The sequence below is a fragment of the Myodes glareolus genome, chromosome 9, assembly GCF_982192425.1.
Source record: "Myodes glareolus chromosome 9, mMyoGla1.1, whole genome shotgun sequence".
Taxonomy (NCBI): domain Eukaryota; kingdom Metazoa; phylum Chordata; class Mammalia; order Rodentia; family Cricetidae; genus Myodes; species Myodes glareolus.
Window position 1 is genome coordinate 34,120,653 of NC_142034.1, and position 20,952 is coordinate 34,141,604.

At 49.0% G+C, this 20,952-nt stretch overlaps 1 protein-coding gene across 7 annotated transcripts in view; it reads left to right on the forward strand.

Annotated features, from left to right (window-relative positions):
• The window catches only part of Msi2 (musashi RNA binding protein 2), a 360,249-nt gene that overhangs the window by 233,780 nt on the left and 105,517 nt on the right, over positions 1–20,952 (forward strand). The window lies entirely within an intron of this gene.

Genomic DNA, 20,952 nt, shown 5'->3' on the forward strand with positions numbered 1-20,952 from the left:
GGACCGTCTGAGCGCAAAGTCAGAGGACACTGTGACTTAGCGCTCTGTGCTCCAGAAGTGCCGTGTTTCTGGGGTTCCTATTAGCAGGGTGTTAATGAGCAGTGCTTCTGAAGAGGGGTGGCAGGAAAGGGTGTGGGGTGTTCTCCGGGGAAGGAGCCCCGAACCAACCCGGAGAGCTGTTTCCTTGCCACGTCTCTTGCATTTAGATGTTTCTCCCGTTGTTTACATTCCGGCTGTCACCTGTGATTAGAAGCAGTTACCCAGCGTTGGTTGTATCTCCTTCCTGTCTGGGGCAAGCAGCGGAGTGAAAGGGAGGGAGAAATGAAGCAGGGCTGAGTAGAGACCTGCACATCCTGCCCTAGTGTGCCTGGTAACCCAGCTTTCAGCGGCTTTCTCAGGAATGGAAAGTTGAGCGTTGGGTGGATAGGGCAGGGTAGAGGACAAGGAGAGGCGAGGAGACAGAGCTGGAGGGGTGGAGGGCGGGGGGATGCCCGTGATGTACTATTTGTGATTGTTTTCTGTCATCATCGGCCTTGTCTCTGGTGTTACAGATGTCTCAGTACCACGCTGGGCATGGTAGCCACTGGCTTGTAGTCTCCTCAGAATGCTGACATACAAGAGTCAACCTGGGCAACACAGAGAGAGATTCTGTCTGTAGAAAGTAAACGTGCAGGGGCTAGGGAGACGACGCGGTGGTTAAGAGCGCCGGCTACTATTTCAGAGGCAATAGTTCAGTTCCCAGCACCCACCTCAGGTGACCGACAACCACCCCAACAACAACAACCCCAGTCAGTCCAAGGAGAGGCAAGGTTTATAGCTTCCGTGGGCGTCTGTACGACAGATATACGACACACAGACACACAAACAGATGCATAAATTTTAAAACTGTGGAGCCAACACACTGTTTTCTTGTGTCTCTCATATTTTGAGCTCCACAGCCATCATGGGAGTCAGAGAGTTGTTGTGACTTTGGAGAAATTGCTGCACATTTTTGTGCTTCCTTTGTGTCTCCATTTATAAAACGAAAGTGGTAACCACAGTGTCTGAGGGATTTTTAGTCCTGTGGTAAGACACCACATCTGAAAGCACCTTGGAGAGGAAAGGGTTTATTTCAACTTACACTTCTACATCAGTCTGTCGTCAAAGGAACTCAGGGCAGGAACCGAGGCAGAGACCCTGGAAGGACACTAACAACTGGCTTCTTTCTCCTGGCTGGCTTAGACTGCTTTCTTGGTCCAGCTGCCTAGGGGTGGTACTGCCTGCAGTTAGCTCGGTGCCCCCACACCGGTCGTTGATCAAGAAAATGCCCCGCGGACTTGCCTACAGGCAGCCTGACAAGGCATTTTTCCCTCTGAGGCTGCTCTTCTTAGATGACTCGAACTTGTGTAAAGTTGACTAAAAATCCACCCAGGGCAAGTACTTACTTAACTAGTGTTGTTTGGCAAGCGTAAGGCGAGGATAAATGTACGTAAGTGTTAGCTCTTATGATTGCTATCTTTACCATTCTGTGGCTGAGATACCAAGGCCCAGGAGAGGGATATTCTGAGTTCTACGAAGCTTCCAGCCCAAGACTACTGATTCCAGACTCTTTCTATGTGTACCCAGAGGGGAACAGGTTTTTCTGGGTGAGTGATCCCATCTGAATGTGTTCTCAGGAGTCAGTGTCAGAACTCAGAATCCCAGGAGGTTGCTGGGCCATGTCATGGTGACTGCGCCCTTTTCTTATTTATGTTAGGATCTAAGGTCAAACCCAGGACCCAGACCACAATGATTTACTTTCTAAGTGCTTTCTCCCCCCCCCCCGTGTGTGTGTGTGTGTGTGTGTGTGTGTGTGTACACCCACATGTGTAGGACATGGAGAGAAGCATCACATGACTGGGCACTGATAGAGGTGAGATTTGGCCTCAGAGAATGTGCCTGGTAACATCTTCCCTTACTTGTGAGGACCAGGGTGTTTTAGAGGAAAGACCCGACAGCCTAGCATGCAGAGATGAGGCTGTGTTCCTTCTGTGAGTGGGACTATAAGCATTGTTAGGAGATGGAAGGAGGTCCCACCGGATTCAGGACATTTTTGCTATTGAGTCCAGACATCTGGTGGGCTCTGGGGGCAGAGCCCCGTGTGTTTGGCCTCCAGCTCCCCTGCCAGAGGTTCAAACCCCTGTAGCAGATGCAGGCCTGACTCTGTGGTTTGTTGAGTCTCTGAACAGGTCTGATGATGAATCTCAAGGCAACCGCGGGGCACTCAGATGAGGTGGGAGCCTCTGGATAAGGCCACACGAGAATGCACGGGCTGCATAGCCACGAAGCTGGTCTTGCAGTGTAGCAGGAAGGCAGTGTTTAGCCTCTCTGGTGTACTTTCTGTGCAGTTAGGAACTTTTGCCCATACATGTTTTCCAACCTCCAAATAGCCCAGAAGGTTCTCTTGGGCTTAATGCTAGCAATAGGGTAGTGTCTGCATTTGGAGCATTGAGGAAAGTGAGAAAAACCTTTAAATCTGAGCAGCAGCACAGGTCCTGTCTGCCAACACGTTCCCACACCCCAGGCATAGTGGAGCATGCCTTCAGATTGGGTGATATAAGCTCAGGAAAGAAAACTGGCGCTGGCACCTCACCCTCGCCTCCTCAGCTTCCTGCCTCTTTTCTTCTGGAGGAGAAAGGGTGACTGTAGCAGAAGGTGAAGACCCCTCTCTCCTCACACTGCTTCCAGCTCTTTTCTTAAAGAGCCCAACCTGGCCATGAGCCCCAAGTGTTATCACAGCCTGGTTGGATATCTCAAGCCCCTCACCCACCCTGTTGGCTAGAGAGCCCAAGCTGTGCCTTGTCCCTGATCCCAGGAACATGGGCCTCACTGTGTATCAGGAGCCACAGCTGCTCAGGGAGACTGAGGCATGGACTTGGCCTTCTGAGGCCCACGGACTGGGCTCACTCTGATCATTCTCACCCTTAGGAAGTAGAGGTCAAGTCAATTGCCACTCTACCCTCTGTTGCCACCATCTGTTCCTTGATCCCTGTGGTCCGTGTAGAGAAGGGATGATCCTGAGTCCTATCTGAGCGGCTGTTGACTTCTGTCCACTGAAGGACCAGCCTGGTACCCCTAATGGCATGGGACAGAAGCCAGGGGATGAGTGTTTAGACCCTGCCTCCCAGTGGAGCTAGGCAATATGGATTGTTCTCATCTTACTCCTAGATAAAGCTGGTCTTCCTCTAGCTTCAAGGCCCCCGCCCCCGGGAGGGCGGTGGCTGGGTATTCACTTTCCACCTGGAAAGCACCTGACCATTGCAGTTTCTTTCTCTAAGAACATGGGAAGGGAATTGAGGCTTATTAGGAAGAGTCCTCCACTGGGGGTGGCTAGAGGGAGAATCTGTCCTAAGATGACATCGGAGATAAGGAGGTCCATCCCTGTCCCGGGCAGGATTAGGGATCATCTCTGTATCCACAGGAGCCATCCAGGGATATTTCCCATCCTGGAAGCTTGTCATCTGGGCTCTCTTCTGCTGAGGCAATTTGAGAGGGGTATACCGTAGCAGGACATCTTGGGGGTACTCCCAGTAGCCAGAGAGGCAAGATGTAGAGGATGTCCTTCATTTCTGAAAGAGACATGGGAATCCTGTCTCGACACCCACCCTGATTTCCACTGTCAGAGATCCGTGGCTATTCTAAATGGCCTAAGTCCATCATCTCAGTAGGCGCAGCCAACGCTGTGCGAGCACAGGAGCCGACACAAGGACTGCTTGTGACAAATAGCCATAGGCGAACTGAGCTGCCCAGGGATGCACCCAAGCAGAAGCAGAGCTGAGACCATCCTCTCAGCCTGTGTGACCTGCAGCCCAAGCTCATGGCCACTCTGAAGGCTTGGTACTAAGCAGCTCTGCACATGAAAGAACCAGCCAGGGCTTAGACTACTCTCTCACAGTTTGCTCGCTGCTCCACACCTTCTTGTTGTCCTTGCTGCTCTTCGCTTTCAGATGGAGAAACTAAGTCACATGAAGTGATTCGGTGTTGGGAGCAGAGAGCCATCTTTGTTCCTGCCTGTCATTTTATCCTGTGGTCTTCCATGAGACGATCTGTGTCCCCTGGGGGGGGGGGGGGAGGAAGAGAGAGAGAGAGAGAGAGAGAGAGAGAGAGAGAGAGAGAGAGAGAGAGAATGATAGAAAGATGCCTTTCCAATTTTCTCAGAGTCATTTCATTTGCTCTCTAAAGCTTGTTAGAGGTAGCCTGGAAAATGCCGGACAGATCATCAAAGGGTTTTTAATCATTGGGGGCAAGTTTGTTGCTTTCTCCTTGCAAATGGCAGATAAGATCTTAAACTCGCATTAGGTATTGATCCCAGGGTGGGGCTGGAGCAGACACCTGAGGGAGAAGTAAGGAAGGCCACAAGACTCTGTCCTTCCAATTTGTTGTTTCGCTGGCCGGGAGGGTGAGAATCGGAGGGAGAGGCTAGCTCAGCTCTCTTTCTGCTGTCTCCACAGTTCAGCCCTGTAGAAAGTGTGGAATGTAGGCTGCTGAAGTTGAGTCTACCTTCCTCTCTTTCCAAGGGAACAGAACCCCCAGCGTGAGGGTTATTCCAGGGAAACCTTAGCTGACCCTTACTGTGACTTCAGACCCTGGGCTCCTGAACTCCTGGTCCCTCCAGGGAAAGAGCTGGACAGCTGGGGTCCCTTGTGGGAAATGAATGGGGTGTCTCCAAGCCAGGAGGATTGGCTAGAGAGGGAATAGTTTCTGGCCCTAGCGATCCCTATGGCTGCCATTACCCAGCAGGCCTGTTTGCTGTGGACCATCGCCAGAGGCAAAGGAACAGGATACACTGAGAGCAAAATAGAGCTTAGCTTGATGGATGACTTTTCCCAACAGCTAGCAGTCACTTACTAAATGCAATGCTAATGACTTTGGAGAGAAACAACCGTTCCAAACAGCCATTGCCCTACCAAAAGGGCCCTTCCTTGGCACCACCCACATCAGGTCTTCAGAGCAGAGAGGTCCTGTCCCTGGGTAACACATTTTATCGCAACTGGAGAGATACAGGGTGGGCAGAGCCAGCCAGAGGCAATTGCTTTGGGCCAGCTCACCTCAAGGCTGTTGGACCCAGACCTTGGCTCTTTTCTCAAAGCTTGCTCAGTCTCCATCCCAAAAGCAGCTGGCCCAGGTTTAAGGTCTCTGTAATTTGCGTAAGCAGTTTATTTATTAAAATGGTGCCAGGAAAATGTAACTGAAGCTGTGATAGAAGATAATGCTTTTCTGAGGAGAGAAGAAAAAAAAAAAAAGAACAATTCTTAATGTCTTGAAAACCTGCCAGATACCCACTTTTGAAATTGACCTCTCAATTCCAGATTGACTCTTTCATATACACCATATAAAGATGATTAAGAATGGTACTGTAATTACTTGTTTATTGATGCCTATTTGTTGGGGGGAAAACCCAGAGGCGTGTAAAATGAGGGTCACAGAGACATAAATGCTATTATTTTTTTTTTTTAGCCTACAATAATGAGCCCCAGTATTCAGGAGGCTGAAAGAGAAGGAGTATGTGTTCCAGGCCAGCCTGGGCTAAGGACATAAACCTCGTTTTTAGGAGAATAAAAATAAAAGCATCAGTCCGTTAGTGTGTGATGCCAAGCAAAATGGAAAGATGATTGCTTCTTCTCTTATATGATTCTAGAATTGATTTTATTTACCTGTGGGGAGAGAGTAGGCTTCACAAGCCTCAAGTGTGACTTGGTCTTTAAGAAGGATGTTTGGCAAGGAGGCCAACTCCGGGAGAAGACTGTTAGGTGGGGGCTGAGAACATGATAAGAATGAGTAATGTCTCAGCTGGCGGTGACATTTATTAAAACATGACAGGGTGTTTTACTAGTGCCCACCTGTGGGGTCTAGAGCGAGACCTGCCTGTTGGCCTTGCTAGAATTATGACGGTCATATTTTCTTACCTCTCTTTAGAATCTTGATTTATTTCTCTCTCTCTCTCTCTCTCTCTCTCTCTCTCTCTCTGTGTGTGTGTGTGTGTGTGTGTGTGTGTGTGTGTGTGAGAGAGAGAGAGAGAGAGAGATGCAGTGGCTGTGTGGGCCACAGCGTGCATGTCGAGGTCAAGATGAGAACATTGTGAAGTTGGATCTCTTCTTCCACCTTTGTTTGGGATCCAGGGACAGAAGTCAGGTTGTCAAGCTTCCGCCGCTGTCACCTTTACCTATATTTCCCCACCCCTTAAGTTCTGTCCAAAGTTTGAGGTGCATTAGCAGGTTTCTTGAAAACCTGAAAGCCAGTGACTGGTCATTATTGGTACTGACACTAATTCTGCAACCGAGTTGGAGTACAGGCAGTTGACAAGCGATTACCTGTCACAAACACCTGTGGCCAAGGGCCTGCCCCTCACACAGCCTTCATTCTAGGCTGTAATGTAGAGAAGCCCCCAAATTTGCCAGTTGGCTGTTATTAGCAAGTACACAAAAACTCTGTTCTCCTCCTAGCGTGAACCATCCCTCCATTGGCAGTGCAGGCAGCTGTTCACGGAAGACTTTGCCAAATCAGGACTCTAGGAAGGCCTCATCAGAATGGCGTAGGAAGGAACTCAGCACCCCTGAGTTCCTTGTGATCTAACTTATGCAAAAGAAGTCTTGGGAGCCAGACATGGCTGACATGAGCCTTAGTTGGTGGCTTTGGGTCTTGAAGCTACTCTGTTAGAAAAGTTATATGCAGGCTTGATGTTGGGCACACTTTAGTTAGAATGAGGAAGAGCCTCTTAAATTCAATAGAAGCAGTAGCTGAAGCCCCACTCTCCCCTCTGCTAGATGCCCAGTTGAGCATGTCCTGACCCTGAGGGTGTGTGAGGGACTGGTTTGCTTATATACCCCCACTCCCCCACCCTGAGAGGGACCCAGGAGCCTCTAAACCCTGAGCAGATATTTAACCCTCAGGCCCACACCCTTGCAGCCCGGAGGGTGAAGGAGGGGGCGGAGCAAAGAGCCGTACAACCTCCTACCCAGATCCCTCATTTAATACCAGCCTTGGAGCTGTCTGCACATTTTATTTTCTCATTAAATAAACACCATTAACCTTCCTGAGAAATTGGTGCAAACATGACCTCGCAAATAACCAATTAAAAGGGCAGGGTTGAAAGGGAATGTGAATTTGAACATGTAGAAGAAGCCATTAAAGATTCCGGTAGATGTCCTAGCCCTGGCAACATCGATCCGAGACCTTAATTTTATTTCTGACAGGAAAGCAAGGAGCACACTGGAATTATTTATTTATTTATTTTCTTCTTCCCTGAAGTAACTCAATTCCGGAAGCACCCATTCCGGCGCTGTCTCTTGAGATATTAATCAACACAGTTGCTTGGTCTCCCTTCACCTGTTTTGCTCTACAGACAGGAGGACATGACTGTCCACTCCATAGCAACAGAGCTGGGGAGGAGGTCGCTCCAGGGCCAGTGGGGCCTGCAAAGTCAGGGGCAGTCAGCTTCCTGGGGGAGCTGTGTTTTCTTTTGCCCAAGGCAAAAATCATCAAGTTCTTCTCTGGACACAAAAGTCCTGGCACCAAAAGGGCGGTGAGCTAATAGATCTTCCTGCCTCCTCTGGCTGGGGCCGGAGGAAGCAGAGAAGGAGTGGGCGTGGGGTCAGAACTTCGTTGACCCAGAAGTGGGTATTTGTGGAGAGTCAGAAAGAGCCTTTTGTTGGGTCCTGTTCCCACAGAGGCCATGGCTGTGAAGAGCGAGGGGAGGGCAGAGTGCAGTGGCCCCAAGAGAATGGAACCCCAGGGTGGGTGACTTGATTAAAGCGCCTCCTAACTTGGCACCCCGGTGCACTTCTGCAGGCCATGGAGGGCTGAGCCAAGGGTCACAGAAAGCCCGGGGAAGTTACTCTGCCGTGAACTCAAAGGTTCCCGGGAGGGGTCGGGGAGAGCAGGATGCAGTAGACTGGACCTCAGCTGCTGCTGGCTGTTTGCAGACCAAGGATGCCAGAGTTACCAGCCTATCTGTACCACTGTGAACACCTCCTGTAAATGTTCACACTTAGGGCCAGCCACACAGCTCCTGGTGGGGTAATCTATCCCTGCTTTACTTGCTTATAGAGGTAGTGACCTGCCCTGAGAGTTCCTGGCTCAGTGTGCAGAGTGCCCACGGCGAGTGGGGGTTGAGCCGTAATCTGCACTTTCCTCCCGCCAAAAGCATGGGTTTCCTTTCTTTGAATGGGGGGCAATGTTTAAAATATTTTTTCTTTACACACAACGTGTATTGCGTGAGAGTAGACTTTTCCTGGACCACCTTCCTGGATTAGATAAGCACTTGGCCTTAGAACCTTAGGAATGGTAGCTCTGTAACCGAATGACTGAATGACTGTGTGGCCTTGGGTGAGTTACTCACCTCTCTGTGCACAGATTCCTTATCTATCAGATAGGAAGATAATACTAGGTTAGCCTAAGGCACTTACATCACTTGGCTACCATCAAGCCTCCTTATGCTTCCTGTGTGCATGCGTACACATACTCTTACGGACACACATGTCTATGCTTCAGAACTCATTCTGCTTCTGAGAAATGGGATTAAATGATGAGAACTACAGAGGTAGAGGGGCACTTTTTGATGGTTTGTCATTTAGCTTTTGAATTTATGTATGATATATGTTCATTACCTCGTCAGATGTTGACTCTTAAACTCCACCCCCGTGTTGCTATCAACATGAAGAAGGATTTTTCAACAAAGAAGACTTTGCCCCACCCAGCACCCTCAGTCCTGTCTCTTCTACCTGTCCCTTACATTTGCATAAATATTTTGAAGCCAGTTGCAATTACACAATTTGTACATGGTGTGTACAGACTCAGAGGAGTGGGGAGTGGTGGCTCCTGCCTTGTTCCCTCCAAGATGCTCTGCTCCAGCCAGGCTTGATCGTCACCTCTGCCCTGATCTGCCTCTGTCTTGGCTATTCCATAAATGGGGCTGGGTGGAGGGGATTTTCTTACTAGCCGCAGCTCTTCCCAGACAACGGGCTATTATTAGAATGGCTGGCCTGGCCCTGGCCTGAAAAGAGTCCTGTTTGCTTCATTTCATCCAAGACCAGAGGAGAGGCTAGACAGGGAGGCCCCTCCATCCCAGAGTACCCGTGCTTTGTAAGGAAGGTCAATTAGCCTGAGGTCCTTGCACAGCCGCAGGTAGAAGCTCATCCCCGTGTCCTCCTTGTTTAGACTGCAGAGTCCAGGAGATACCCAGTTAATGACACTGAGTACGTGTCAAGGGTCTCGTGCCAAAGATGTGAACACTTTGGTAGGTGTCACGCTTCCGAATTCTACAATTTGGACATCAAATTATGTGACTACAGGTCCTTTATGGACCTTTTCAGAGCCTCTGTTTTCTCATCTGTTGAAGGGGTTGTCGATGTTAACTCATGGACTTAAGTGGCATCCATGTCAAGTGTTTGAGAACTCGGAGAACTGGTGTTTGAGAACCCGGGGAGCTGGTGTATATGACAGCCTTGCCTTGGCACCTCAGCGTATCTCTCCTTCCACCATGGGGCATGTCGTGGTGGTGGTGGTGGGGGCAACAAAATAACCGATACTTGAAAGGTTGTCAGAAAGACATGTTGATTTGCCTATGTTGTTCCTGAAACCCTTTCAGGTGGGGGTGTTTGCCAGACGCAGTCCTGGAGTGAGCTTTTAAACACTATCAATGCAGTGGAAGGTCAGAACGGCAATGCCTGCAGATCGCTGGTTGTAAGGGAGCTGGTAGGCACAGCCGTGATGGGTAATGACACCCTGGTACGGATGGAGTTCTGTTAATCCTCAGGTGTGACTGGCAAGCCCAGCAGTGTACACAAATAACCTCCAGGATTTAAAGGTGAAGAGAGTTGTGTGCCTTTGAGCACTCCCTCCAAATGCGAACTTTCTCCCTCCGCCTGCCGCCCATCTTAGTATCCGGAGATAATTGAGAGCACCTCCCTCTCTGGCTGTGCCCCAGCACCCTAGGCAAAGCCGGTCCTTCACCAGCTCTGCTGCAGACATGCGTAGTGCTGGCATCAATTTATTATCTCAGAGGGCTGGGCTGGTTCATGGATGATTCATGGCCCTGCTTTCCACTGCCGCTGGAGGTGACGTCATCCATGCTGGCCCAGAATAGACACAGAAGCAACAGTGACCCCTGTTCTGTGTTTCACACCAGCCCTGGGCTCCTTCCCACCTCCCACCCAGCTGCTGTGTGTCCACTGGAGTAGCAACGGGAACTGTGGGCCTGGGGTACCCAACGGCAATACTGCCTTAGGAGGGCATGGATGTATTTCTGTGACCTTCCTCCACGTTCATCTTTTCTCTCAAGTCTGTACTGATAACCCAAGAGCTGCTTAACCCCAGAGCCAGCTTTGATGTTTGCATGTCAGGTCTGGCTTGGTCATGAATGGTGATTGCTAAGCCAAGGGTTTCAGCCAGATCAGAGATTTCAACTTTAGGGTCTTTCTTTTTTGTTGCTGTTTTGTTTTGTTTTGTTTTGTTTTGTTTTTCGAGACAGGGTTTCTCTGTAGCTGTGGATCCTGACCTGGAACTAGCTCTTTAAACCAGACTGGCCTCGAACTCACAAAGATCTGCCTGCCTCTGCTTCACAAGTGCTGAGATTAATGGCATGTGCCAGGCAAGCTGGGGCATTTTTAAGCCTCACCAAATTCCTGGGTCCTGCCCTAGGTCAGTCAGTGAAGTGAGCCTAGGGGCTGAGAGCCCTGGGTCCTTTTGTCACCTTCCCAGCTGATGCTAGCGTGCATTCAGGCCTGGGCACCCCTTCTTGCATCATTACTTACCCAGCACCCTTATAGATCATCAAAGCAGATCCTGGACCCTGGACAATATCTGGGCGCTGCACTCAGGGTCCAGTTTTTTGGACTGATTCTCCAGTATGGAGAAGCAACAAGCTAGTGAAAATTCTCAATGGCTAGAAAAGCACAAGGCGTGCCCTGGGCATCTGTGTAGGGCTGCTGCTTACAAGTGGTTTGGAAAAAAGCCCAGAAGTATTGGTTTGGTTTTTTAAAAAAAATCTACCCTGGGGCTAGAGATGCCATTCAGTTTCTAAAGTGCTTTTCTAACGTGCCCAAAGCCCCAGGTTCAGTCCCCAGTACCACATAATTGGGGACAGTGGCTCATGCCTACACTGGGACAGTAGAATCATAAGAATCAAAAGTTCTAGGTCATCCTCAGCTACATAATGAATTCAAAGACAGCCTAGAATACACAGGAGTCTCCTAAGTTTTAAAATAAAAATAGAGAACTAGGGAAATAGGTTCATGGGTGAAGTGCTTGCCCTGAAAGCAGGAGAACCATGATCAGACAGACCGCCATCACCCATGTAGGAGATTGGGTGCACATCTTCACAGCCTAAGTCCTAGGGAGGCAGAGACAGGCAGATCCCTAAAACTTATTGGCCAGCCAACCTAGCCAAGTCATTTGTGCTTCAGTGAGGGACATTGTCTCAAAAGAAAAGAGAGTGGCTGAGGGAGATAGCAGTCCTGTAGTCTGACCTACGGGAGCACAGCAGCACATACGTGTGCAGCCCACGTTTCTACCTGGTTGGCCCAGAGGAAGGTGTGCTTTAGCCAGAGACCTGTGCCAGGCTCAGAATGCCTCTGCATTTCCCTCCCAGGCCAGGTAGAAAGACATACCCCAACAAACACAACATCTCTGGTCTTGGCATCTGTAGTCTCCTTTTAATTAAGTTGATTCATTTGCCCTGGAAAGAGATTTCCTGATTCAGCTAGTATGTTTATGTATAAACGATGCTGGAAACACCTGGCAATTTTTCTGACTGACAATAAAAAAAAATGTAGCTTGAAAATTATGGTTTAATTTGCTCCCTCCCTCATTCTGTCTTACCTCTCAAAAAGGGGGGAGGGGGAGTAAGGTTTACAAAGGAAGCTTTGTATTTTGCCCACAGTGCTAATCTGTTTTACAACAGAAACACGTGTGCCCACAATTCCTAATAATTTTCTTTTTATGCTATTTTTAGAACTGGATTTTAATGGACAATTGAATTGTTCGTTGGTAAATGGGATATCATCTAATTGCATGTTTTTATTTATTGTGAATTTGCAGGTAAGTCCCAAGGAGATTGGCAAGCACATAGAAAGAGCTAGGATGCACAGCACTGTCAACGATTTTATTTTCCAAGATTTCAAAGCTTTGTTGCCTCTTTGAGGCTGCAACTCAGCCGTGTGTGTGTGTGTGTGTGTGTGTGTGTGTGTTGGGGTATGGGGTACTCCTGCAGGATGCTTCAGGAGTACACATACAACAATGAGGGTGTGAAGTGGAAGGGAATATGTGTGTGAGTTTTGCGTAGTCCTTGTTAAAACTACACTGTAATCAAAGGTTAAAGAAAAACAAATTAGAAATTAGAAAGGAGGTACCTGTTCACAAGCACCTCTGCCTCTGTGTGTGTCTTTGTGTGTGTATGTGTGAGTGTGTGTGGGGGGGGGGAGAGAGAGAGAGAGAGAAAAGATGGATGTGTGCACAGAGGATTGATCTCAGGTCCATGTGAGTGCCAGAGGGTAACATCAAGTATCAAGTGCTGGGCCTCAAATCAACCTTTTTTTTTTTTCCTTTTCTTAAAGGTAGGGTCTGGCTCTACCTTGCCAACACTGGAATACAAGTACATGCCACCATACCTGCCTTCTTATACATGGGTTCTAGGGATCAAAATTATATCCTCGAGGCCAGCACTTTACCAAATAAGCTACCACTTCAGCTGTTTCATATTTTTTATTTGTTTGCTTGTTCTGTTTTTTTGAGACAGGGTCACACTACTTAGACCAGGCTAGCCTCCAACTCATAGAGATCCACCCGCCTCTGCTTCCCAAGTGCTGGGATTAAAGGTGTGTCCTGCCGTTTACACATTTATTTCTTGTATTTTGAGGCAGAGTCTCTCATATAGCTCAGACTTGCCTTGCACTCCTGAATCGCCTGCCTCAACTTCCCCAGTGCTACGTTAACAGGCATGAACCAACCAGCCCCTGCTCTGTGTGTTTCATGTTCTAAATGCACGGTTCCTTGTTTGTAGAACTGAGATTCTTCTAGATTCTATTGCCTGGTCTTGAGTGGTGTAGCTAACCTTCCTCAGTAGTGGTTCCTCAGAAACGGTCCATCTACAAGCATCTCCCGGGTTCACCCCTCTGCTAGGTTTTGTTTTTGTTTTCTCTAAGGTTCTTTAGCAAAGTAGCAGGTAGCTAGCAACTCTTGCTGCTGCCAGGGCGGTAGCAGCTGGGGCGGGAGGAGGGGAGCAGCTGCGGCAGTGTTATTAGTCATTCCATGAAGAAATTGAGTTGATAAATAATGAAGCAGTGATGTTAGCAACACATGCTGCAGGTCAGATGACTTCGATGAAAGCCCCCAGTTAAGTGTGTATAATGGCTTGACAATATATATGCCGTCTAAAAACATCCTATTTTAAAATGGAAATTGGACTGTTCATGCCATCCTTAGCAAATATGCCAAGGCCATTACCAAAGGGAGCTTGGGAATCTGAAAGGTGATCTTTGTATTTAATGTGGCCCCGCCTCTCCCCTTCTCAGCCCCTGCTTAACTCACTTTGTTCCCCTGTCCTTGCCTTTTCATTTTGTTAACTGTTTTGATTTGTAAAATGCTACACCTCGCACTGCGCTCCTTTATGAAGATTTACTGTGCTGTTCTTATCTTTCACCTTAAATCCTTGATAAGAGCATTTTAAAAATGAAATTGCTACCTGACACTATTATAAAGTCTTGGCTGGCAGCCAAGGTAGAAACAAGAGCTGGGGAGGAGGGAAAGGAGACTGAGCTGAGAGAAAGGGAAAGATTTTCATGGGAAACTAATAGTACTTTTTTATTTTTCTGTATTCTAGAAGGCTTTTTAAAATTTTAGTGAAGTATTACTATAGCCTTGTAATGCCCTTTGTAGTTACATGTTGTACCAGGGGCTGGGCAGTGGACACTTGGAACGGTAAGAGGTTTCTTAGATCAAGGTCATCCACCCTGGAGAAGAAGTCCATGCATATACTTTGCTGTGGATTGGAACTAGATGAGTGGATGGTAGATAAAGGAGTAGGTGGATGGAAGAGTGGTTGGGTGCATGGATGGATGGATGGATGGATGGATGGATGGGCGGATGGGTGGATGGATGGATGGATGAATAGATAGATGGGTGAGTAGATGAATGGTTAAGTGTATGGATGGGTACGTGGATGAGTGACTGGGGAGTTGGATGGATGGATGGGATGGATAAGTGAGTGGGGTGTATGAACAGACTGAGATTGGCAGGTACCATTTTGACAGGGGTGTATGGACAGACAGAGATTGGCAGGTACCATTTTGTCAGCTGCCATATTTATCATTTGGAATAAGTGTCCTTTCAACTCTAATCACCCCACTTCTGTGACCTGCCCTATTTAAGCAGAGTCTCCTTGAGTCCAAAAAGCTCTGGTGTCCAACTAGAGGAAGACTGAGTTAGAGAGTCAGTTTGGTTGCATGGTTTGCCAAGTGATCTTCGTTTATCCACGGAGGGCATCCATGATAGGGTGTGGGCCATCAGGAAGTAGAGCCATCTGATGGAGCAGGCCGTTTATATTCTAATAGAGTGATTTAATGAACTCTTGTTAATTTCTGTGACTTGAAGACAGCCATTCTCTCCCCATAATAGACCTCGTTAACCCATCTCTATACTGACTGGCGCTTTTATTATTATGATGACTGGAGGATTTGAGTCTGAATGTTAGCTTGACACGTTTTCCAAGTGCCTGGTGGAAATGCGGCCGTATAATGATGGTCTTCCGTGGCAGTAACCGTGGCCCACCACCTGCTGTGGCACAGACATTATTAGATCTGAGTCTCCTGAAGGGCCAATTTGTGATGACCTGGTATTTATGGTCCTAGATGATGGGGGTGGGGGAGAGGGAAGCAGCAGAAGAGCCCCTCATCTTCCCATCAGTGTGAGACAGCTGGGGTAGAGTATGGCTTCCGGGTGCTGAGGCCACAGCCAGTGGGAGGGCCCTGTGAGGGGCTGGTGATTCCAGAGCCATGAAAGCCAGTTTATCAAACACCTCATGAAAATATAATCCATGATTAAAATGACTGCTTTTAGGAACCGTCTTGTCTCTTTTTGAGTGGAGACTTGAGACAACCAGACAAGGCTCAGTGGTGTCGAATAAAGAAACGTTACTTTCTGAGCACAATCTTCTGTTCCCAGTCACTTTGCAACAGACATTCAATCAAAATGCTAATAGCAGCGGCAACAAGGGACCGTGGTTATTGTAATACTAATTGATTGGTTGGAGGGTGGGTTTTGATAAGTGCAGCTGAAGATTTCTGAAATATGATTCTCTTTAATTACTGGGATGCTAATAAAAAAGAACAAATGATTTAATGATGATTTCCGAGGTAATGGCTTAAAGATTTTGTTAGAGTTTAAAATGAGATATGGTGACTATGTACCGTGAAAACAGAGCCCTGGTGGGTGGCCCTTGCCTTTGTCAAAGCCAGGCATGGGGTACAGGTCCAACTCGCCCTTGCAAGGCTGAGTGGGACAGTGGTCAAGGGCTCTTCAGGGCTCTTGGAGAATCTAATGGATCTAGTTTGACGTTGCTTTTGCTAGATTTTTCCTAGTGCGGGGCTTGTGTGTGCTAGCCCATATAAGTGCTCTTCTTGGCTCCCCCAGTGGCAGAATGTGACCTCTAGCTCTGGGACAGAGTGTTAGCCCAGGTCCAGTTGTTGCGGTTCATCCTATGCTTGAGGACCTTGACTTTGTGTTATAGACAGTCACTCAGGTTTGGGACCGCTAGACACTCTCAATGTTCCAGGCACTGTTCTAGTGTCTAGCAGTAAACCAGATTCTAACCTGCTGTGAGCTCCTGTCCTCCGGGGTAGAACGATGTGCTCCCATCATTTCAGGGTTGGGGGTGTAACTCAGTGATATGAGTACTTGCTTGTCCAGCGTGCTCAAGGCCCTGGGCTCAGTTTCCACTGCCACTGGGGGCGGGGGTTATTTCTGGCACTGCTAAGTTCTAAGGAGAAGATGCAGCCAATAATGATGGTGAGAGATCTGCTTCACTCAGGTCGGTGCTTGGGAGTGGCCACCTTGAGAAGGAGCCATTTGAGTTGGGAGGCAGAGAATCATGGGAAAAAATTCTGAGGAGGTGAATGGGCAAGGACCTAGCACACTGGGAACACAGGGGGAGAGCCAAGGGCTGAGATGGGGAGTGATGACCCTGAGTCGAGAGGTGGTGAACGGGGCCCAGCATATGGCTCTGCTCTCTTAACAGCCCCACTGGCCCTAAAACTGAAGAGGGAAGACAAGGTGCATGATGGGATGTAGGGAGGACAGTCAGCCACCAGTGCAGAGCTCCAGCTGGGACTTGGGCTGCAGTGGAGTGCCAAACAGGCCAGGGGACTAGAATCCATATTTTGAAGGCAAGACTTGCCCAGGGAGTCTGATGAAAGATGTTGCATCTATAGAGCCCAGAAGTGTCACTGCGGATGCGGGGAAGAGAAGTCCATGGTTCGTGGCTGCAGATCCATTACTGAGCTCTGTTTCCTCCTCCCCTGAGTGTGCAGAGGGCTCCACAGTCAGTGAGGGTCCCAGGGAGACCAGATCCCCGTCCACACCACTCTCCTTCCATCGCGGAGGGTCTCCAGCTTCCAGGTCTTTACTGTAAAGAGGAGCTCATGGGGGAGGGGGCACTGGGAACTGGACTGGGTACCAGTATGAAAAATTGGTGTGTTTTTGTTTCTTTAGAGAGGGCAGAAATCAGATTTGTGTTACTGGGGTGGGAGTGGGGGCTTAATTGGGGCGGAGAGGCAGTACTAGCCTTCCTTTCCATTTGTCAAGCTTTCTTTCAAAAGATCTGCCAAAGAAGAAAGGGTAATTAATAGGCTTGAAGTCACTTCCGATGTGTCAGGATTTCTGCCTCGCTTCCAAGTGATAATGCTTGCCGGCTCCAGGCCTCTAGGGAGCCTTCCGTCTTATTAACTTGTCTGGGAGAAACAGGGAGTGGGGACAGCTTGGGCCAGTGGGTGACGGGAAATAAAGATTTGTGGTGTAGTGAGCTGTAAACACCAGGGCCCAATAAGTTGAGGAGAACATGAGGGGGTGGGAAAGAGAAGAATGCTCTTAGAATGTACTTCAGCAGGAAGCCACGGCCTCGGGTTCCCGGGTTCCATGGCCATCTGACCTTCTAAAAGATTCTTCAGTGTAACCCCAGGGAAGAAGGGAGCTCTAATAAGCAGCATGTCGACATGAAGGCATCCATGTGTGCTCACTTCATTTCTTTGACTTCCTACGGCTGCCTGTAAGGAAATAATCTCCCCCTAAAATGCTGTTTGGACTTCACAGTAGCTAACTCTCTCCAGCCCTGGAAGTGGTCTGCCCACACGGAGACCCCCCGGCTTTGGCCTGCGTCAAACAGAGCATACATACATTAAGAGCCTAAATGTGCAGAGCTCCGTCTGGGACCTGGCCTGTTCTGTGTGCATGCTTCCTACCCTGGGGGTGTTGATAGGCCAGGAAAGAACCTGGCCTCTGCTCTGCAGCAAGTAAGTTGCCTTTTGTGGCGCCCGCTATGTAGGCAGTTAAGGCCTTGATTGTGTGTATGGAGCCGGAGTCATAGTCTGCCTCCGTTTCTGGTTGTTCCTCACTGCCCTAACTCCATGATGGCAGCGTCTGAACTGCTTTCCCCCTCACCTCCGTGTCCTCGGCTCTAAAATCATCCGCCTTTAAAATGTTTAGGAGAGAGACAGACTGTGTACATTCCGGAAATGTCACTGACAGTCTGCCGTCCCGCTTACCTGACGGATGACTGATGCTCCAACACATTAAGTCACTTAGCCCAGGTCACACAGCCAGTGCCAGCCGTGAGCCAAGCAGCCCTGCTGGGTGGTAACTCCCTGATCCCCCATGATGGACTTTTGCTTTCTGTGCTTGAGGGAAGGTCCCTGCAGCTGGTTAGGATGAACTTACATGCAGGTCCCTACAGAGTAGAGGAAGGAAGGCAAACTGCTCTTGAAGTGGGTGGGGACTTGTTCAGGAAGAACCTGGCATTGGCTTCCCAGTGTTTGAAACCTCCTTGGCACCTGAGCAGGAACAACATCTTCTCCGCTGGCCAGTGTCACCTCTGGGAGGTCAGGCCACTCCTGCTCTCCCAACCGCCTGCCTTAGTTGGCGAGCACTACTCTGCTGAGCCAGCCGGAACCCTCCCCAGGCTGGAGGAAGGGCCCCAGTCAGAAGGAAGCACCTTGTGAGCCCTGGAGGTAGGGGCGGAGCCTCTGAACTAAACCCAGAGTGGGATTGGAAGCCTGGCTGGCAAGCTGGAGACAGTGACTGACAAAGGGCACAAGGTGACCTAGGGAGTATGCAGCCCAGTCACCTTCAGGTGTCCTTGGTGTGGGAAAACCAGATCCACAGCAGGTCTTCAGGGGAAACACCCACTGCCCCCATACTGTGCTTTCATATGGTCCAAAGCAACCATGTTTGAAGTCCTTTGGGGTCACAGGGGAAGAAAGTAATGTCTTGTTTTCTGTCTTTATTTTTTTTTATGTGTGCCTCTTTTTCCTTTTCTAAAAGTATAAGCACAGAATGACCATAAGACAAAAGCTGAATGCACTCTCTGCTCTTTCTCTCCTTTCCCTTCCCCTTGTCTTTGTCTCTCTGAGTCTTAATCCTCGCTGGCCAATGGTGGAAATTATTCTCACAGACAGGAAGGACTCTCAGGGCAGCTTCCCTCTTGCTGGAGCGCTCAGAACAGGGCTGTGGTTTGCAAGGCTGGCGCACATGCTCACAGCCCTCTGCCTCCTGTCAGATCTGTCTCCTCTCTTCATTGCTGCCTTTCTGCTTCCCTCCCCTCCCTTCCTTTCTTTTCCTTTTCCTTCCCTTTTATTGTACTAGGGATTAAATTTAGGACCTCCTGCATGACAGGCAAGCACTGTATCACTGAACCACATGCTTAATGCTTTTCCACAAATTTATTGTGAGATAGTTTCTCCTTCAGTTGCCCAGATGGGCCTTGAACTTGTGATCTTCTTCCCTCAATCTTCCAAGCAGCTGGCTTTACAGTTCTGTCTATGTCTTTCCTTTTCCTTCCCCATTTTCTAACTCCTTCTCTCTCTCTCTTTCTCTCTCTCCCTCCCTCCCTCTCTCTCCTTCCCTCCATTTCTCCCCCTCTCTCTCTCTCCTCCCCAAACACACTCTCTCTCTCTCTCTCTCTCTCTCTCTCTCTCTCTCTCTCTCTCTCTCTCTCTCTCTCTCTCTCCATGTGCAGGCTGACCTTGAACTCTTGGCAGTCCTTCTGACCTTCTGACTCAGCCTCCTGAATGTGGGGATTGTAGCCATGTAGCACAAACCTGGCTCAAGTGGAATTTCCCATTAAATCAAAATTTGTAAGCTAAGCAAGCCAGCAAGGGCTGCAGACTAGGGTTGTGGTCTGAGCCGCATGAAGTTGCTGGAGGGGGAAGAAGGGGATAATAGAGAGTTCGTAGATGGGTGCCAAAGGCATATTGGTGGTAGCCTAAGGGGAGATCACAACTGAGCTGGAAACCGATTTTCAGCCAAGAGTAGACACGGGCAGTACAGGTTTATCTCAGTGTTTTGATTCTTGATGCACCCACCAGGCACTCGTGCGCATACCGGCATTTTTACCTCCCTCCCTCACCCCACTGGTGCCTCACACACAGCTTCCAGAAGCTAGACTTGAAGTTAATAACAAGATGTCTGATGGCCCGTGTGCATAAGGGGCTTCCACTGGGCTCCGGAGGTAGAGAAGTTTACAGGCTGCGGATGCAAGGTTGGGAACAGTGGGGTCTCCAGCTAGGGGCTGAGAGAGGTGTGCATGCTGAGTGCTCCTGCAGAAGAGGTAAATCAGCAGGAGCTGTGCCTCCAGTCGCCATCAGCTCACCTTCTCTGTCACCTTCCAGAAATACTGTCTCCTACACCTCTCGGTACCCTGACTATTGCAGACTTCTTATGTTCCAACAGAGGCCTAGCAGCCGATGTCCTAGCTCCAGAGGACCCTGGGCATACGGCCTTTAGCATGCCACTGTGCATATTTCCACCGTGACTGAGCCACCAGACCTTGAGGAGGGATCTGCCACTCAGCTCAGAGCCACTGGCCTATAATTCTCAAGTCCATTCTGCCAGGATCCTGGGAGTTAAGCCTACACCCTAACCCAACTGCCTCGCTGCCCTACTGCGTCAAGACCCTCGCTAGCCTAGACATGAAGTGACAAGCCATGTACCAGGAGCTACTAGTCTGGAGTGTTGTGCCTTTGTCGGAAGGGCCTTGACCTTCCCTGAACCTGGGAATCTCAAGTTCTATTCCCAAAAGCAACTCCCTGTCTTAGACAGTGAGTTTCCTTGTGTCCTGTCCAACAGAAACTTGAAGTTCATCTGTAACCATAGGGTGAGTGGTTTTTCAGGTTCTCTGACCTCTGATCTCTCACCCTGTGACACCCTTCACTCCCTTCTTTCTGTGGTCATTCATTGTTCACAGTTTGGTCTGTTTCACTTATTTGTAAGCATCAGAAAACATTTGAATTGCTTTTAGGAAGCCGATGGGCACACCAGTGGAGACAGCCCCGTGACCGCATGGTTGTAGAATTGGTGGTATAGAAGAACCAAGCCATCACAAATTTGGAATTGGAGAATCTTGCCCCTTGACTGGCTGATACTGGTCTTTGAATGAGCTCTTTACCCCTCCACAATAAAGCAGAGGGGTCTCAACGGCTTGTGGGCAGTTTGTTTGTTTTTCCTCCTGTTTTAAGAATTTTGTAGATCCACTGGAAAAAATGGAAAGCCCTTGGTATACTGCAAAGTAGGATAAGAAATCGCCTGGTTGCAAATGAGGCCTTTTGCCTCGAGACAGTTCGCTCCCCACCTCCCACCTCACAGGCTTCTAATGGCTGTGCTCTTCAGCTAAGCGGCTGTGATTGAACTGGACTGAGAGCTCGGAGCTGAGGACCTCAGAGGACACGAGGCTCA